The sequence below is a fragment of the Mytilus edulis genome, chromosome 1, assembly GCF_963676685.1.
Source record: "Mytilus edulis chromosome 1, xbMytEdul2.2, whole genome shotgun sequence".
NCBI classification, from domain to species: domain Eukaryota; kingdom Metazoa; phylum Mollusca; class Bivalvia; order Mytilida; family Mytilidae; genus Mytilus; species Mytilus edulis.
This window is the reverse complement of record NC_092344.1, coordinates 57,232,514-57,250,331: the sequence shown is the minus strand read 5'-3', so window position 1 is coordinate 57,250,331 and position 17,818 is coordinate 57,232,514. Positions and strand designations below refer to the sequence as shown.

General features: G+C 33.0%; 2 long non-coding RNA genes across 2 annotated transcripts; one reads left to right on the top strand and one right to left on the bottom strand.

Annotated features, from left to right (window-relative positions):
* Nucleotides 1-314: 314 nt before the first annotated feature.
* LOC139485471 (uncharacterized) lies at nucleotides 315-2,546 on the bottom strand. The gene is made up of 2 exons (XR_011655334.1): nucleotides 2,371-2,546; nucleotides 315-371 (listed from the first exon to the last, which is right to left on the bottom strand). It is a non-coding gene; the product is annotated as an uncharacterized lncRNA (long non-coding RNA).
* Nucleotides 2,547-8,728: 6,182 nt separating this feature from the next.
* On the top strand, nucleotides 8,729-14,096 carry LOC139485466 (uncharacterized). Its single transcript, XR_011655331.1, has 3 exons — nucleotides 8,729-8,776; nucleotides 12,428-12,504; nucleotides 13,381-14,096. It is a non-coding gene; the product is annotated as an uncharacterized lncRNA (long non-coding RNA).
* The last annotated feature ends 3,722 nt before the right edge of the window (nucleotides 14,097-17,818 follow it).

Sequence of the window (17,818 nt, the reverse complement as noted above, 5' to 3'; positions counted from 1 at the left end):
ATGTCATGCTAAAATCCCATTAATATTAGTATTAAATTTTGAGTATAATACATGTAAATCCACAAGTTACTTACTGAAATTCATGGTGAACACTCACCAAAAACTTACAATTTAGAGGAAAGACTGGAAAGATGAATGCACTAACACTATCAAAACAGAGCATAAAACTTACCGAAAAACAAGATGTTTTACATTTATCCAGGAGCAGGATAATTGAAAAGTTGTTTTTTTCTTTCTCTGCTGTCCATCATATAACCTTTGAATTCATTCATGCAAAATATGAAAATCTGCAAAGGTAAGACCTAGAACCTCAACTTATCCACATTTTGAATTTTGAACTGCATACTTGTCCTTTTCATCTTGCTGACAACCTAAACATAAAAAAATGATAAAAACATAATTCTAGATTGAATTTGTGTTTTTATTTTTGTTGGTACATGTACAAACAATTTTCCCAACTTTAAAACGAAAACATCATCACCAAAGAGGAGGTCATACTAACCTCCGAAATATTTAAACAAACCGAAATTATTACTTGATTAAGATCTCGTCGTAAATTAATGGCATAGATACTCTTATTTTTGAAAACTTGATGTCTATTGCATACTTATATTCCTTTGTACGAGAGTATGCATATTAAGATGGACTCCATGGACTTTAATGTAAGCATGATTAATTTTACAGTCACTGACAGTTTTTCAGCTCTATGTGTACATTTTGAGAGAATCTTACAATACTGTATATTCTGATATTCAGAACTTATTGTGAGGTTTTTATTAATACAACTGAAAGCTGTATCTCGTTTTCATTTCTGATACATATTTATGAGCTGAAGACCAGTGCCGAATTTTTCTCACTGCATTGAAGACCCATAAGTGACCTTCGGCCGTTGTCTGCTCTTTGATTGGGTTGTTGTCTCTTTGTCAAATTCCCAGTTTCCACTTCCCATTTTATATCATGTATGCTGATTTTTCTTAAATTACAATATTCAATCATGCAATTTTGTCTATTATTGAAAATACGATAAGCAAAAATAAATGCACAAAAAATTTAACATTGTTATATATATGTAAAAGACTTTTTTTTAAATTCAAAACAGTTGCCTACACTGTTAATTTCCTTGTTTGATTTCATATTTTTAAAGCCTTTATAGCTAGCTAGATGGTATGCCGGGGCGGATCCAGCCATTTTAAAAAGGGGGGTTCCCAACCCAAGACAAAGGGGATGATCCTATATTCATTTGATTTGTTTTATTGTCTCATACAAGAATATATATGGTTTGACGGTGGGGATCAGGGATCCTGAAATTTTTTCACCTCACCACTGGATGACAGGGGATCTCAACCATTTAAAAGTTTCTCAAACATGTGGGGGTGGGGGTGAACCCCATGGACTCTCCCTAAAGATATTTCCTTTGATTTGTTTTATTGTTCTATACAAGAATATATAAATATGGTTTAGGGGTGGGGATCTTGACCGTTTACAAGTTTTCAAACTAGAGGGGGTGGGACTTCACTTTTATTTTATTTCATTATTAATTTTATTGTCCCCGACAAGAATATATATGGTTTAGGGGTGGGGATCTGGATCGTTCACAAGATAATAGCACATTCTCAAATTGAACAGAGTGGGGTAACCCCCAAAGACCTCCTTTTAATTTCATTTGATTTGTTTTATCGTCCCATTCAAGAATATATATGGTTTAGGGATGGGGATCTGGACCGTTTACAAGATAATAGCATATTCTCAAATTGAAAGGGGTGGGGATTACCTCCCATGGACTCACCCTCCCTTCTTTCTTCCCCCCGAAATACCTTTTAATAAGCCCCAATGCACAGATAGTTCACAGTATTTTCCCTTGATTTACACTAAAGAATATACACTATACAGGTGTAATTTTTTTTTTTAAAGATAATACAACTGAAGACCACCATGACCACAGTGGTGGATCCAGAATTTTTCATAAGTGGGGCCCACCGACTGCCTAAGAGGGGCCTGCTCCTGCCATGACTCAGTGATTCCATATATAATCAACCAATTCTTTTCCCAAACAGGGGTCCCTGAACTCCTGATTCCCCCTTTTTTTTCCTCATTTCAATCACCCTGATATAAATTTAGTTTTATCACTTACAATAGGAATGGTTTGAATTCCCCAATAATTCTTATATACCATTAATATCAACATATTTCATTTTTGATAAATGAAAGGCAAAAGTTTTCTATGGGTAGAAATGATAGTGGGAAGCTTTCAGATTCACACCATGCCGGTGGCTGTGTTCAAAGTGCTGGGTTTTTATGACCCTCGTTGTTTGCGGACTAACTATTTAGGCCAGTGGTGGATAATAGTGTGCGTGCATTAATCTTCTATACCTTCTTAATCAATATATTCAAATACTGACGGCAAGTGTTGTAATGATGTATCAATGTCTTTTTGAAATCACCGTGCTATTTACATGTGGGATCGAGAATGCAGGGGAAGGAAACTTGTCAATTATGTTTATTTCTAAGCCAAAATAAAATGAGCCGCCGTAAAATTAACCTTGGGTAATAACAATCATAAGTTAACAGTGCATGTAAGGCTCGTCTCGGAGGGGTGTCTTTTTTTCTGTCTTCTTTTTATGCCCCACCTACGATAGTAGAGGGGCATTATGTTTTCTGGTCTGTGCCTCCGTTCGTTCGTCCTGTTTCAGGTTAAAGTTTTTGGTCGAGGTAGTTTTTGATGAAGTTGAAGTCCAATCAACCTGAAACTTAGTATATATGTTCCTTATGGTATGATCTTTCTAATTTTAATGTCAATTAGAGTTCTTACCCCAATTTCACGGTCCACTGAACATAGAAAATGATAGTGCGAGTGGGGCATCCGTGTACTGGGAACACATTCTTGTTTTAGTTATATTTTTAATAACTTACACTTTTTTCCATTATTCTCTTTCTTTCACTATTCTTTATTCCTTTTTTTTCTTTGTCCTTTGTTCTCTATTCTGTTAATTCACATCCATACCCTCTTATGTGTATGTGGACTTACTGTAGTTTATTTTTTAGTTCTGGCAGAGATATTAGATACAATATATATGTCTCTGGTTCTGGTATTATGCGATAAGTCAATTTCTTTTTCATGCAGTGTCATGAAATATAATGGTTTTATGCATATCAGCCAAGATTGTGCGCAACATTTTAATAAACAATTCAACACTATATACACGTTATGTGAATTTTATTAAAATCGATGAAGAACATGAATTTGGCAGCTAGTGCCCCTTAAACAGGTAAAGTTCAATTAACAAATTCTGATCTACTGGCATTCAACACCAAATTACTTACTTGCTGTATATTGATAAATGTGATTGTATATTGTCAATACCTCAACATCGAGAATACGTCATGTGAGGTGTTGGTCGCGGGTCAAAGGTTGCGGCTTCGAGACAGAGAAAAACATCCAGGTAAAAAGTGTAGAATTTTGTTTTTGAAAATTTGAGTTGTAAATTTTCCTAAAAAGTACTTAATTCCGTTCATCTAGTTGTAAATTTTCCTAAAAAAAGTACTTATTTCCGTTCATCTATTATGGGTATAAACTAAACTGAACAAGAAAAGTATTAGTAAACAGACAGAAAGTCCGACGTTGAATTAATTATTTTACAATTAATTGTTTAAATATATGAGAGAATGTTTTAGGCGAATTTTCTTTAATTACAGATAAATGTATTTTAGGTTCAGGAAATAATTTATTCTTCGGGTACGTCTAAACAACCGCTCAGGACCTCCTGAGTGCACTCAGGACATACAAAGTGCACTCAGGACCCATTACCGTAATCATATCTGCACACATGATGGATGTTTATATTCGTTATACGCTTCTTATTTTAGAGTTAAATTTTGGTAGAAGTTGAAATCGCAGGGGCGGATCCAGCCATTTTAAAAAGGGGGGGGGTCCTAACCCAGGGCAAAAAAAGGGGGGTTCAACTACATGTCCCCATTCAAATGCATTGATCGGCCAAAAAAAAGGGGGGGGTTCCAACCCCCCCAGAACCCCCCCAGAACCCCCCATCTGGATCCGCGCCTGAATCGAACTTAGATAGATATGTTAATTCTTATAAAATAATGAGGGCACGTGTCACTGATTACACAACTACTGAGCCATGAATTATCCAATCAACAAAATTGATTGGATTATCTTTATTGTTTTTTAGGAATTGTATTGTTTAGTTCAGTTTTACCTTTAACATGAATTTGCATATAGAAAAAATAAAACATATATCTCATTCGATGTGCTTTTTCAGTTTATTTTTCATGATGACGGGTAAATTAATTTGTTGTGTTTTGCAGTTCACGAATAAAGAAAATTATTTTATAGTTGCGTTTTTTTTTCTGTAACAAGTTCGATTTTTGTTTTTCAGTGTGATTCTTTTCTCTATCTCTCTCTCTAAATCAAGTTTTTAAATAAACACAATGTTGACTGAATATCAAATTTTATTACATTTGTATATCTTTATTCTCAACAAACCATTATACAAGAGAAGACAATTATGTACAATATTCAGTTTAACCTTAACGGAAATCTGTGCACGAAGACTTAGTCGTGGTTTGAACGGATTTCGTGTCAATAAACTGTCTTCGAAATAGTCTTTCTTTGTTAATGTTTGTGTCATTTTGGTCTTTTGTGGATAGTTGTCTCATTAGCAATCATACCACATCTTCTTTTTTAAAATTTCTCGCTACTACAATCTAACTTACATATTTTTTAGAAATAATTATACCCAAAATATCATAATTTTCAAAAAGCGGAGACGAAAACGGAGACAAGTTCATTTTCAGAATTTATTTTCGCATTGAAATTCGTTTCAGGCTTGTGAAACTGGACAAAACGACTTTAATTAGAGAAAAAAAACTTAATAAAAACGGATTTCTTAAAATATTCGTATAACTCAAAAATAAAATTCCTGGACAAGTTCGATAAAAATGAGAAATAACATCTAACTACATGTATATGAGTTTGATTGTTTGAAAAGTACGGCTTTTACCGTTTAGAACGGATTCCATATACAAAACTTTAATTAATATAAATTCTTTTAAAGTATGAACATTTATAATTATTTCCCTTTTCAAACTCGTGCAAATTTAAGAATTAATTACTGGTCCAGGACATGATAATAAAATTAAGAATAAAACTTAAAAATTTATGGAACGAAATTTTAATAAAAGACGAAAATCTTAAAACATCGTGATATTCATTCTAGACGTCACAATATTACTTCCCGCATGGTCACACTGTACTAACAACACAATGTATAAAACAACAATAAAGATAATCCGATTAATTTTGTTGATTGGATAATTCATGGCTCAGTAGTTGTGTAATCAGTGACACGTGCCCTTATTATTTTCTAAGAATTACAAATTCTACCAAATTTAACTCTAAAATAAGAAGCGTATAAAGAATATATGCATCCATCCTGTGTGCGATGACTATAAAGGGTCCTGAGTGCACTTCGTATGTCATGAGTGCAATCAGGAGGTCCTTCAAGCGGTGTTTAGACGTACCGTTATTCTTCTGGAAGCTTCAATTTTTTCTTATCAATAAGTTTTACACAAGGAGACATTTTTTTTTGACAGCATGAACCCCAGTTAATGAGCAAACACAAATTAAGAACGAAAATCGTTTACAATTAAATTTTATAGAAGGAAAAAAGGGGGGGGGGTAATAAACAAATTTTATTTACGCTCACATACTTTTAAACAGATTTGCATATGTAAGCTCTCTATAGTTAATGTTAAATTATTTCAGGAGTTTTGAAAAAAAGAATATTATATACAGTTTAATTTCGACTAAAATAGTGATTCTTTTTATAGATTTGGTACCTCAGTTTCGACTCAACATTTCATTTTGAATTGTTAGATGGCAAACTCTTTAGGCGAATATTGTATCTGTTCTTTATTTAATTATGGTGATATTGGCGATAATATTCATTATAACAAGGCCTTGTACAAATCCTTGATTATGGAATGTTTGGTAATATAAAAAGACGAAAGTAGACAAACCCTAATTATGCAGGGTTTCACAAGTTGATCTCCAAGCGGCCCACATTTAACATATAATAAGATCTATATTTTTCAACGTTTTCAAAATGAAATAACTTGAATTGAAAATTTCCCAACTGTGAAAATTTGTTATTTCTAAACGTCTTTAATTATTATTTCGGAAAAAAAAATTATTTAGCATATTCATATATTTTCATAATTTTTTCCGAGGAAACCTTTTTTTTTGCAAAGTTTACTTCTATATGTTTTTAACCATCACCAGCGACTTATTCTCTGCCATCACCAATTAGTCCTAATTATTAAAGATCAATTGCCCAAATTCAAATGATGATTGGTATATCGTATTGAATATGACCATCGGTCATCCGTGACGTATCCCAAATAACGACGCATGCCGATAGATAGATCATAGTTTATTAATTAGCGTCTCGCAATTTAAATTTCATCAAGGGGACTTAATTAAACCAGTTACTATACAAATCTTGAAAAAACGATGTACATGTACTTTTTAATATTTTTAAAACAAATTACCAAGGACGTATGTTAGTTATACGTCCTTGAAATTACGAAAACGTTTAGTGTAAAAATCACCGAATATAAATGTTTCTTTCTTGCAGGTTTTGGCATTTGTAAATAACATTAACGTTTTGGAATTCTAATGCAAAAGACAGTCGATTCAAACTGAAATAACTTCTTTAAAGATGGTTTGATTTTTTCAGAGACACATGTATTATATATATGTCTCAATACATGTGTTATATGTCTCAGATTTTATCAAAACAAAAATTACAAAATTATAAAATATGTTAGTTATCGAATGTATACCCTGAACTCTTACTATTATATATACATGTCCTAAGTTACTTAATGTCCTGTGTGCAACCAGGAGATCCTGAACGGTTTTTAAACGTACCATTATTTTATATGCATATATTCAAAGCTGTTCTTAATTATATGCATACTAGGTATCAGTGGCGGATCCAGGGGGAGGGTTTCGGGGGTTGGAACCACCCCTTTTTTTGAACGATCAATGTATTTGAATGGGGACATATGGTTGGAACCACCCCCTCCCCCTTTTGTCCTGGGTTGAGACCCCCTTCTTTTCAAATGGCTGGCTCCGCCGCAGAGGTATATTTATATATATATGTGTGTACCAGCCCCCTCCTAAATCTTGGGAAACAAATGGTAGATTATATAGGGAATCACGGAAGCATGACTGGACGTGACCCCTCTAAGGCAGTCAATGAGTCCCCACTTATGAAAATTTCTGGATCAACCATTGCTTAGTTCTAGTTATCTTAGGTCCTAGTGTGAAATAATGCCAATAGGTCTTTTAAAACACATCTTTATTCATACATGTATATATACGTTTTCTCACGGATTTGTTCATGCAATATTGGAATTATGTTTACTCAATGCGCAATTACTGAAGTTTATATTTGCTACTTTTCTTCTTAATTTCATATAATTTTTTTTTTTGATTTTTTTTCTTCGAAAAATTAGTGGTGTTGAAATAGGGAATGGACACAGATACCTTATCACATTTAACCAAAGAAATGTTGTATAATGTCATCAATCTGTATTACACGTAGACAGGATGTTCTCTAGAAAACTATACGTTATACACACCCGAGAATACACGCACTGTCGTAATGGAAAATTACTGTATGTTATAGTTACCTGTAATCAGCTTTGCAACACCATGTCATGACAGTTCAAAAAGATTTTCTTCAAATCAAATTGGAATATTCATTTTTTCTGTAAAATTTAAAACTTTAAAAAGTAGACTTTGACAAAATTATGAAATAGAAAGAATTGAACAATTTAAAATCGTATTTTAACAAAGATTTAGATATAATTTTACAACGATCCTTAAAAAATAACCAAACAAACGTTGAATCAAACGATATGAACCTACGCAGTTTTATATTAAAATACTGACACACACCAGTTTGCCATCTCAGTATGCAAGGCAAGGGTGCTTGGTGAGGTGCTGGAACTTGATGTACATGTATCATTAAGTTAATACAGTTCTGTTAGTATTGACTGCCTTTTTACAGAGACTTTCTATTCTTACTGTTATCAGTTAGTATAGACGGTTCCTGGCTTAGAATGATTCTCTGCTCAGCAAATGGTGCGTAATTAGCATTTGAATCAAATTTCTTGTAGAACATGTAGAAGTAAAAAACACAAATTAATGTATTTGACAACTTTATTCAGGAGCACAGTCTATATTATCCGGCGTAAATAACTTCGAGCTTTATGTGGAAGTTTACTCTGCTGCTCGATCTATGCTAATCGATGTTCCAGTATATTTCATATTTATATTTATTCGTGAGGCCTCGTCATCGTTTATATTCACTAAAAGCACAGTCGCCTAAATATTTTATATGGCGAAAAAATTGCGAAAATTGGGGGAAATAATATATTTTTAGTAGCATTATTATTTTAGAATCTTAAGAGGTTGCTTGCAAATTTAACTCTAAAATGAGAAGTGTATGACGATCTATAACGAATATATACATCCATCATGTGTGCAGATACGACGGCGACTATATAGGGTCTGCCATGAGTGCACTTTGTATGCCCTGCATGTGTGCACCCAGGAGGTCCTCCTGAGCGGTGTTTAGACGTACCGGGAAAATCTTATCTGATTCAGGATCAATTCATCAGTTACACTCCCCTGTCACCAGTGATTCTTTTTTGCTGACATTCTGAAAAAGTATTGTGTAGTCCCTGTGTAAGTGTTGACTCTCAACTTGCACATGTGATTTTTTAACACTCCCTGGACTTCTGCAAAAACAGAAAGTCACAGGACATTCCGACAAAAAGTCACAGGACAAAAAGTCACAAACAATTTGTTGACAATTGATTGAATATAAATGAAAAAAGATTTTGAAATATCTTCTTTTTATTACATATATTCATTTTTAATTTTAGGAAATTGTTCATAATATAAAAAAGAAGATGTGGTATGATTGCCAATGAGACAACTGTCCACAAGAGACCAAAATGACAGACATTAACAACTAGAGGTCTTTACGGCCTTCAACCATAAGCCAATATAAAGAAGGTATGGTATGATTGCCAATGAGACAACTGTCCACAAGAGACCAAAATGACACAGACATTAACAACCATAGGTCACCAAACAGCCTTCAACAATGAGCAAAGCCCGAGGTAAAGCCCATACCGCATAGTCAGCTGTAAAAGGCAATCATACTATATCTTTTTTTTTATATTTACATGTTAAAAAATGTGTGCAAATGTAATCAAAAGCTGCACACAAACGTAATGATTTTTGTGCGCAAATGTAATGGTAATGTGCGCAAACCTAATGCACTGATTTATTTGTTTTTAATAAATTTTAATTTAAAGTTGCTACATCATGTTCATGTATAAAACTTCAAGAAAAATACAAAAAGAGTGTTTTCTTGTTCAAAGAAAAATAATCTCAAAACTAAATTGTGACTTTTTGTCCTGTGACAGTGTGTGACTTTTTGACTGTGACTTTCTGTCCTGCATTCAGATTGAATAGGGGAGTTTGGTTGACCCCGCCTCCCTCTATCTGAGACTACTATCTCAGTGATGAGCTTTATGTTTCATGTACAAATGTATTGTGCTTGTCATATATATGTATGTCGGATAAAAGCTCTACAGACCTTTAATATGTTGTATTGTTATATGTATAACCGACAATAAATAAATAGCCCCTAACAAGTAAGAATTAGGTTACTTCTTTTTGTTTTGACATCTTGCATGGGTTTTTATTAAAATTATGCCCCCACTTTAAAAAAGGGGGGGGGGGGTATACTGTTTTACCCCTGTCTGTCCATCCATCCTTGCGTCAGTCAGTCCGTCCGATGAATATTTTTCGTCCCATTTTCCTTAGGAACTACAATAGAAGGATTTCTGAAATTTGGTTTCAGGTTTAAATAAGTCAGCTATACCGTGTGATGCATTTTCAGATTCATCACTCGACAACTTCCTGTTTTCCCAACACTTGTATGATTTTACACATGATAGCCAAGTTGAAAGTTGAAAACTAACAACCTAATTTATGTACAAAAAAATTGAAAAACAGATATGTTACACATAAACAAACGACAATCACTGAATTATCGGATCCTGACTTGGAACAGGCACAACCATAACAAATTGGCAGGGTATAAGGAACTTTGAAATTTTTTAGTTTTTGTGGTTTGGTCAATTTTCCGGATACTGTAAGCAATAAGGCCCCTTTATTTAGTGAATGAAATAATTGTAAGATGCACTTAGCTGTCTGTCATATTTTATATGAACTTGACCTCATTTTCATGCATGGTTCATTGGTCAATGAAACACTGCATTGTTTTGTCAGTTTATCATATGTTTAAAGTTACAGGTAGATTATATTTGGTAGATATGAAACAATTGTAAGGTGTGCATGTCTGAATGGCAGATTCATATATAAACCATTACCGCATTTTATTGTTCTTTGGTCAATGATAAGTTTTCTTGGTTTTGTCATTTTATCAGGCCACATTTAAAAGAATGTCTGTTTCCCCTCCCCGGGTCTACCCTTTGTAAACAGACCAGGAAGGCAGTTTTTTTTAGCTCACTTGAAAGGTCAAGTGAGCTTTTCTCATCACTTGGCGTTCGTCGTCTGTCGTCCTGCGTCCGTCGTCTGTAAACTTTTACAAAAATCTTCTCCTCTGAAACTACTTGGCCAAATTCTACCAAAGTTGGCCACAATCATCCTTGGGGTATCTAGTTTAAAAAATGTGTCGCGTGACCTGTCAAACCAACCAAGATGGCCGCCATGGCTAAAAATAGAACATAGGGGTAAAATGCAGTTTTTGGCTTATAACTCAAAAACCAAAGCATTTAGAGCAAATCTGACATGGGGTAAAATTGTTGATCAGGTCAAGATCTATCTGCCCTGAAATTTTCAGACGAATCGGACAACCTGTTGATGGGTTGCTGCCTGTGAAATGGTTATTTTAAGGAAATTTTGCAGTTTTTGGTTATTATCTTGAATACTATTATAGATAGAGATAAACTGTAAAAGCAATAATGTTCAGCAAAGTAAGACCTACAAATAAGTCAACATGATCAAAATTGTCAGTCGACCCCTTAAGGAGTTATTGCCCTTTATAGTCAATTTTTAACAACTTTTCATAATTTTTTGTAACTTTTTTAAAAATCTTCTTCTCTGAAACTACTTTGCCAAATTTTACCAAACTTGGCCACAATTATCATTGTGGTTTGTAGTTTAAAAAATATGTCCGATGACTCAGCCTACCAAACAAAATGGCCGACATGGCTAAAATTAGAACATAGTGGTAAAATGCAGGTTTTGCTTTATATCTTTGAAACTAAGACATTTAGGGCAAATCTTTCAAGATTTAAATGTCCATCAGAATAAGATATATCCCCTCACAAATTTTCAGTTGAATTGGACAACCTGTTGTTGAGTTGCTGCCCTAAAATTGGTGATTTTAAGGTAATTTTGCAGTTTTTGGTTATTATCTTGAATACTATTATAGATAGAGATAAACTGTAGACAGCAATAATGTTGAGCAAAGTAAGATCTACAAATAAGTCGGCATGATCAAAATTGTTAGAGGACCCCTTAAGGAGTTATTGCCCTTTATAGTCAATATTGAACAACTTTTCGTCATTTTTGTAACTTGTATAAAAATCATTTCTAAAACTACTTGGCCAAATTTAACCAAACTTGGCCACAATCATAATACTAGGGTATCTATTTTAAAAAAAAGTGTCTAATGACCCCGCCTACCAACGAAGATGGCCGACATCAGTAAACACATTTTAAAACAGGCGAGCGACACAGGCTCTTGAGAGCCTCTAGTTTTTTTTAACTGGATGTGATTGTCATAGCATGGTCACATGAATGGTTTGACTTGTCCAGTCCAGGCCACTTATCAGTTGTTTGTGCTCAATTTGAGTGTATTTATTTAGATTATCAATCCTTCTACTTTCAAGCACTTTCTAAAAATGGAAACAAATTATTTTCAGGAAAAAAATAATTTCGATTTTTTTGTGGAAAATAATTTTTTGACCCGGGCGCTTATTTTTGACCCGTGTGGGGGGAGGGGAAACAAACATATTTTTAATTTTGGCCTTAGATTTTTTAAGCATAGGTCTACTTGTTGTATGGAATGACTACAAGGTATCATATAAAAAAAGATGTCTGCCTGCCAAGGTTAATTTTACTGTGACCTCATATTCATAGAATAATGATAATATTCATGATATTGAACAGCAAGAATGATGAGTAAGTTGATGTTATATACAAATAAGACAAAATTTTCAGTTGCCTACTAATTATGTAATACATGAAGAAGTTATTTTTGTCATTAAATGATGTTTACCCTTTTATGTGTAGGGCAAGAACATGAAAGATAAAAGGGAAACTATAAACAGAAGAAATTATCAACAAAATAAGATTTACAAGCCTAAATGGTAAGTCCACTGTTATAAAAAATTTTGTCCTTGAATAATAATTAAATATTTATTAAAATAAGATGTGGTATGATGAAAGAGAAAACTATCCATCAGAGTTCAATTTAGTGGATGTAAGCATTGTAATTACTTATTAGAGGCCATTGATGACCTGTAAGTAATGAGAAAACCCATACCCTATACATGTTATAGTAATCTATAAAAGTCAACAGTAACCAAATTTGAAACAGAGCATCAATTCAAACGTCAAATATACCAGACTAATTTATAAAAACAAAAAATTATGAAAAATAAAAATGACGGGTGTATGAACCAACATCAACCACTGAACTATGTACAAGCTCCTGATATTAGACAGGTATAATATGGCTGGGTTGATATAAAAATAAGAAACACTTAGCAGTCTGATTTCCAATGAGACATTTCTCCAATAGAGATCAAATGACATTTAAGGAGGCTCTAGGGTATAACAATTTCAGAAAAATGTTTTAATATTTTTTTTTCATAACTCAATTTATTTATATCTTTATCATATGGTACACCAAATCATTCAAAACAATCAATTCGGTTTGGCCCCAGATGACTTTTAAAATGCATATATCATTGAAAAAGCTCCAAATTATCTCCCTTTGGTGCAAAAAAGCCATTTTTTGGCATTAAAAATGTAATATCTTATTTAACTCATCGGTGGCCTATATTTTTTATTATAATTTTAAATAAGCTGTACTTTAACTAAACTATTATAAAATTTAAGCGATTTCTGTAATTTAGTACTTGAATATTTAAATGAAAGTTTATCATATTAATCATAAACATGATAAAATAGCCATTTTATTGATCTCTTCACTGATAATTTTTGAGTTTGTGTATTTGTAGGTCAGAAATCTGGATTTTCATGGTCATCATTCACAGATCAATACTGAACGGAAAACTTAAAGCTGATATTTTTCTCCATAGTGCGACTTTTTTATTAATTTGAAATGGAACATGTTTTTTCCTACATTTATTTGAAAGAGGAAATTTCAACATGATGACTATAAACAAAAAGGAGTCATATCATCACGATCATTGATGCACAAGAACTTGATCATATAAATACAACAATGTAATTATCAATTGAAAGATGGAACGAATGAACAAGATATTAGAATGTTGTTGTCCAAATAAACTTGCTTTGTCTTCTCATTTGAATCTCTCCATTCAATAAAGATGTACAGAGGAAGATCTTTGAAGAACAGATTGAAAAAATGTTTTGTCTAAGAATTGCAGGAATATTCTAGTGAATGAAATTATTTATTGACTTCACTCTTATATAGTGGACTGAATAATTGTACATAGCAAGCTGTGAATAAAGAAAGCAAAAACTTTAACAAAAAGTGTTTATATTATAAATTTGCAATTATAAGCATACTATTATGTACACCACAAAGTTATATATAATTCAAATTGTTTGCCTATACAAGTATTGCAATGAACCTATAACAAAGAAAATCTTACCTCATGAAAAGAGTGAACTATTCAGTCAGAATATGAAATATTTTTTCAGTTCTATTTTTCATAATAGAATAAACAAGACAAAGATTTCAAAACAATATTTTTTCATTTATTTAGAAATTTCATCATTTTGTTTCAGTGAAAGGACTTTATTCTTTGACTGTAAAATATTATTATTATACATTCCAAAATAAGAATAATATTTATTGTCATATAAACAAATAAAAAACATGTTTGTGACAAAATTTAAAAAAAATTATATATATGTATATATAAAAAATAAAAAAAAAACTCGTATACATTTAAAACATTTTACTACCAAACAGCATTCATTGTAACATACACATAACTTTATATTTATATATATATATTTATAATTTTAATCCCATAGGATTTTATTTTGTCCCATGGGATATTAAAAATCCCATGGGATAATTATAGTCCCATGGGATTTTTTTTGTCCCATGGGACAACAAATATCCCATGGGACTACAATAATCCCATGGGACCAAAAAAAATCCCATGGGATTTAACCAAAATCCCATGGGATAATGGTAAATCCCATGGGATTTTGCCCTGTCCCATGGGATATTGAAAATCCCATGTTTTTATAATTCAAATTGCAAAATAAATATGAAAGTAACAGTATAAAACCAATGAAATTATTGAATCCCATGTAATTCCGCACATTTTGGTTATATACATGATATTGTAGCTCTTGTTTGAGGCGGCGGCGGATTTGCAAATGAGTGTTTTGCAAATTAAAAGTGTCCAGTGTTAAATGTTCAATATAAAGAAAAGAAATTTTCATTTGACCAAGTAGGTCAACATTTGGGAATTTGCCGTTACCTGTTTATAGAATCGACTAAGCTCTCCATCATGGTATTTATATGTAATCCATCAAGGTATTTATATTACAATTTTTTTTATATTACAATTTTTTTTATATATATGGGCGTTTTTCAATAAAAGCGTAACTTTCAGACCTAAAAAAAATGGAAAATCAACTTGTCTAAAATTTAATTTCAAGAGTTATTTTGAATACTTCTATAATAGACCTGTTTGTAAACAAAAAGTGCAATCTTAAATATAATAATTCTTTAAAATGATATTATTTTCATAATTTGTGTACTGTTTCGTAAAAAAAAAGTCCCCTAAGAAATTTCTTCTAAACACACATATTTTTTGCAATTTTAAATGTTTCCTATAGACATTCCAGTTTGTTTACTTTAAATACTAAAAAATATCATTTTTTTTCTGAACTGGAAAACCATTTTTATCGATAAAAATTAGACAGTACTTCACATATGAAGGTTCAACTCACGTTACGTAGTGGACATTTTGATGCGTTTCGTAGTGGACAAAACCGTTTCGTAGTGGACAAAAAGTTTCGTAGTAGACATCAACCCTATTATATGTTAATAAAAACATAATAAAAATTACATGAAACTAACCCTTGTTATTTGTTTTGCACGAATATAATTGAAAAAAGATTAAAAAAGACTCCATGGTTGTGGTAGTGTCCACTACGAAACGTTTTTCTCCCATACTTGTTTCGTAGGGGACCGTTTCGTAAGGGACGTATTCGCATGTTTTATTTTTTCCCCACAATCCCTATATTGCAATAATAACAAGACTGATTGTATTCATCAAAGCATTTATCAAGCTGTACACTGATATTTTTTTCATAATTTTAAAACCAGATACTGAAGGAGATTTGACCCGTTTCGTAGGGGACATTATCAAAAATACGGTATCACTCTGGTCCATTTGATGTGCTCAATTTTTCTTACCAACAATTTAATTGCCATTATAAAAGCATCACTTCTTTTGTAAGACCCTAATGTATATATCTCTTGCAAACAAAAATTACATTGATTTTATAAAACTGTTTATTGGCAAATTTTAATGACTTCGTTTCGTAGTGGACATTTTGTGATGCCCGCGTCACACTGTCCCGATTTTTATATACGTTGGACACCCGAATGCGAAAATTGTAAGTTCGTACGAAGTTGGTCCCGATCTCGTTAAAATACCCAAAAGTGACCGAAGCAAGTTCGATGAATAACGAAGTCTATACGAGGGTGCCGTTATAATATACGACAACAAAAGATGGACATACGAAGGTTAACCGAAGACGGTATTTAAGCTTCATATCTCAACCGAAGCCTACAAGATGGATCACGAAGGCTACACGATGGATTACGATGATGGCGCGATGGCCATACGATGTCTAAAAGACGTCCGTGTACAGCTTACGATGCATTTAAATTATATGCCGAAGGCATCACGTGTTTTAAATTGTTTCAATATATATATATTATATTGTACATTTAATTTTTTGTTTAATCATATTAAGACGGAAGATCGTGGGTATTTCCAGTTACTGAATAATTTGGTTGATTTCTACAACATAGTTTATGTATCAAATATGCGTATTCAATTTACCATTTTCTGCATGTGTCATATACAAATATAATGTCCATATTTGTCCCCAATATGTTACATACGAGGGGATGCCACGCTCGGCATTGCCTTGTTTGAACTGTAAAATGTGTGCACTAGTCTGAATAATCACCCATAATTATGCCCATGTTTACTGATCTACCTTAAAGGTAAGGTAATGGGTTCGTTGGTCCCTTTTATTCAAAAAGAGCTCTTTCCAGGAGAATATCATAATAATATAGACTAAAGGAAGGATGTGGGGAAAGCAACTAATGCGGCAAAATATGACATATAGAAAGAAAACAAAATGTTTATGGAGTTAACAACTTAGATGATACATAAAAAATCAGAATAATGAAGAAAAAGTTGGTTTCCCTATATACGTGTACCTGCAGTGTTGGTATACGAGGCGCGTTTATGATTTTTATTATGTTATTTGAAATGAAAAATTGACAAAAAATAATATTTTATTTGTAAAAGTAAATCCTGAGCCTGTAATACCTGCTCTTCTTGTTCCATTTAAATTAATAGAAACAACGCTGTCGCCTTTCTTGTTCTCATAGAATCATATGATATGAGCTCCATGTTTTGTGAACGTCTTTCTTAACTGTCGTATTATACCGACCAGTGCATATCGCGCATGGCACTTTAAATGTATTTAAGCGCGAAAATTAACTTACATTTAGCTGGATTTATTGCCGTCGTAGTTCCATCTTGTCACCTTCGTACTTTTATTCGATGGCATCACGACGGGATTACGAGGTCTTAACGAAGTCGTGTTGCCATCGCAAGACCTTCGGTTAGCTTCGTGATTCATTCGTGTAGACATCGTAATGTCAAAACTGCCCGATGGAAACGATGGAAACACGAATGCAATACGATGTTCAAAGATGCATTCCCGGTGACATTACGATGGTGAGGATGGTGATACGAACTCAATACGAACCCTAAACATCGGACGCACCTTCGGGGATTTTTTAACATGTTAAAAAATTTAGAACCCTTCCCGAAGTTGTCCCCGAAGGCTAGAAAAAGTGGCCGATGGTTCTACGATGGTTAAAGATGGCACTACGAATAGCCCGATCTGGATACGATCAGTCCCGATTTTGAAAATTTCCATAATCGTGTTGCCATCGGCGTAAAAATCGGAACAGTGTGACGCGGGCAGAAGGGACACACGATCTGAAATTAAAAAACCTATATTGAAATGTGTTTATTAGAATATGTTGGCTCTGAACATACTTTTGAATTATTAAAGAACTTATGTAAAGTAAAAAAACCATTTATTTCTTCATTTTTTTACGATATTTTAGAGTATGAATGTTGAACAGGCGGTCTAGGGACATGCCATTTTGGTTGTTTTGGACCATTCAGG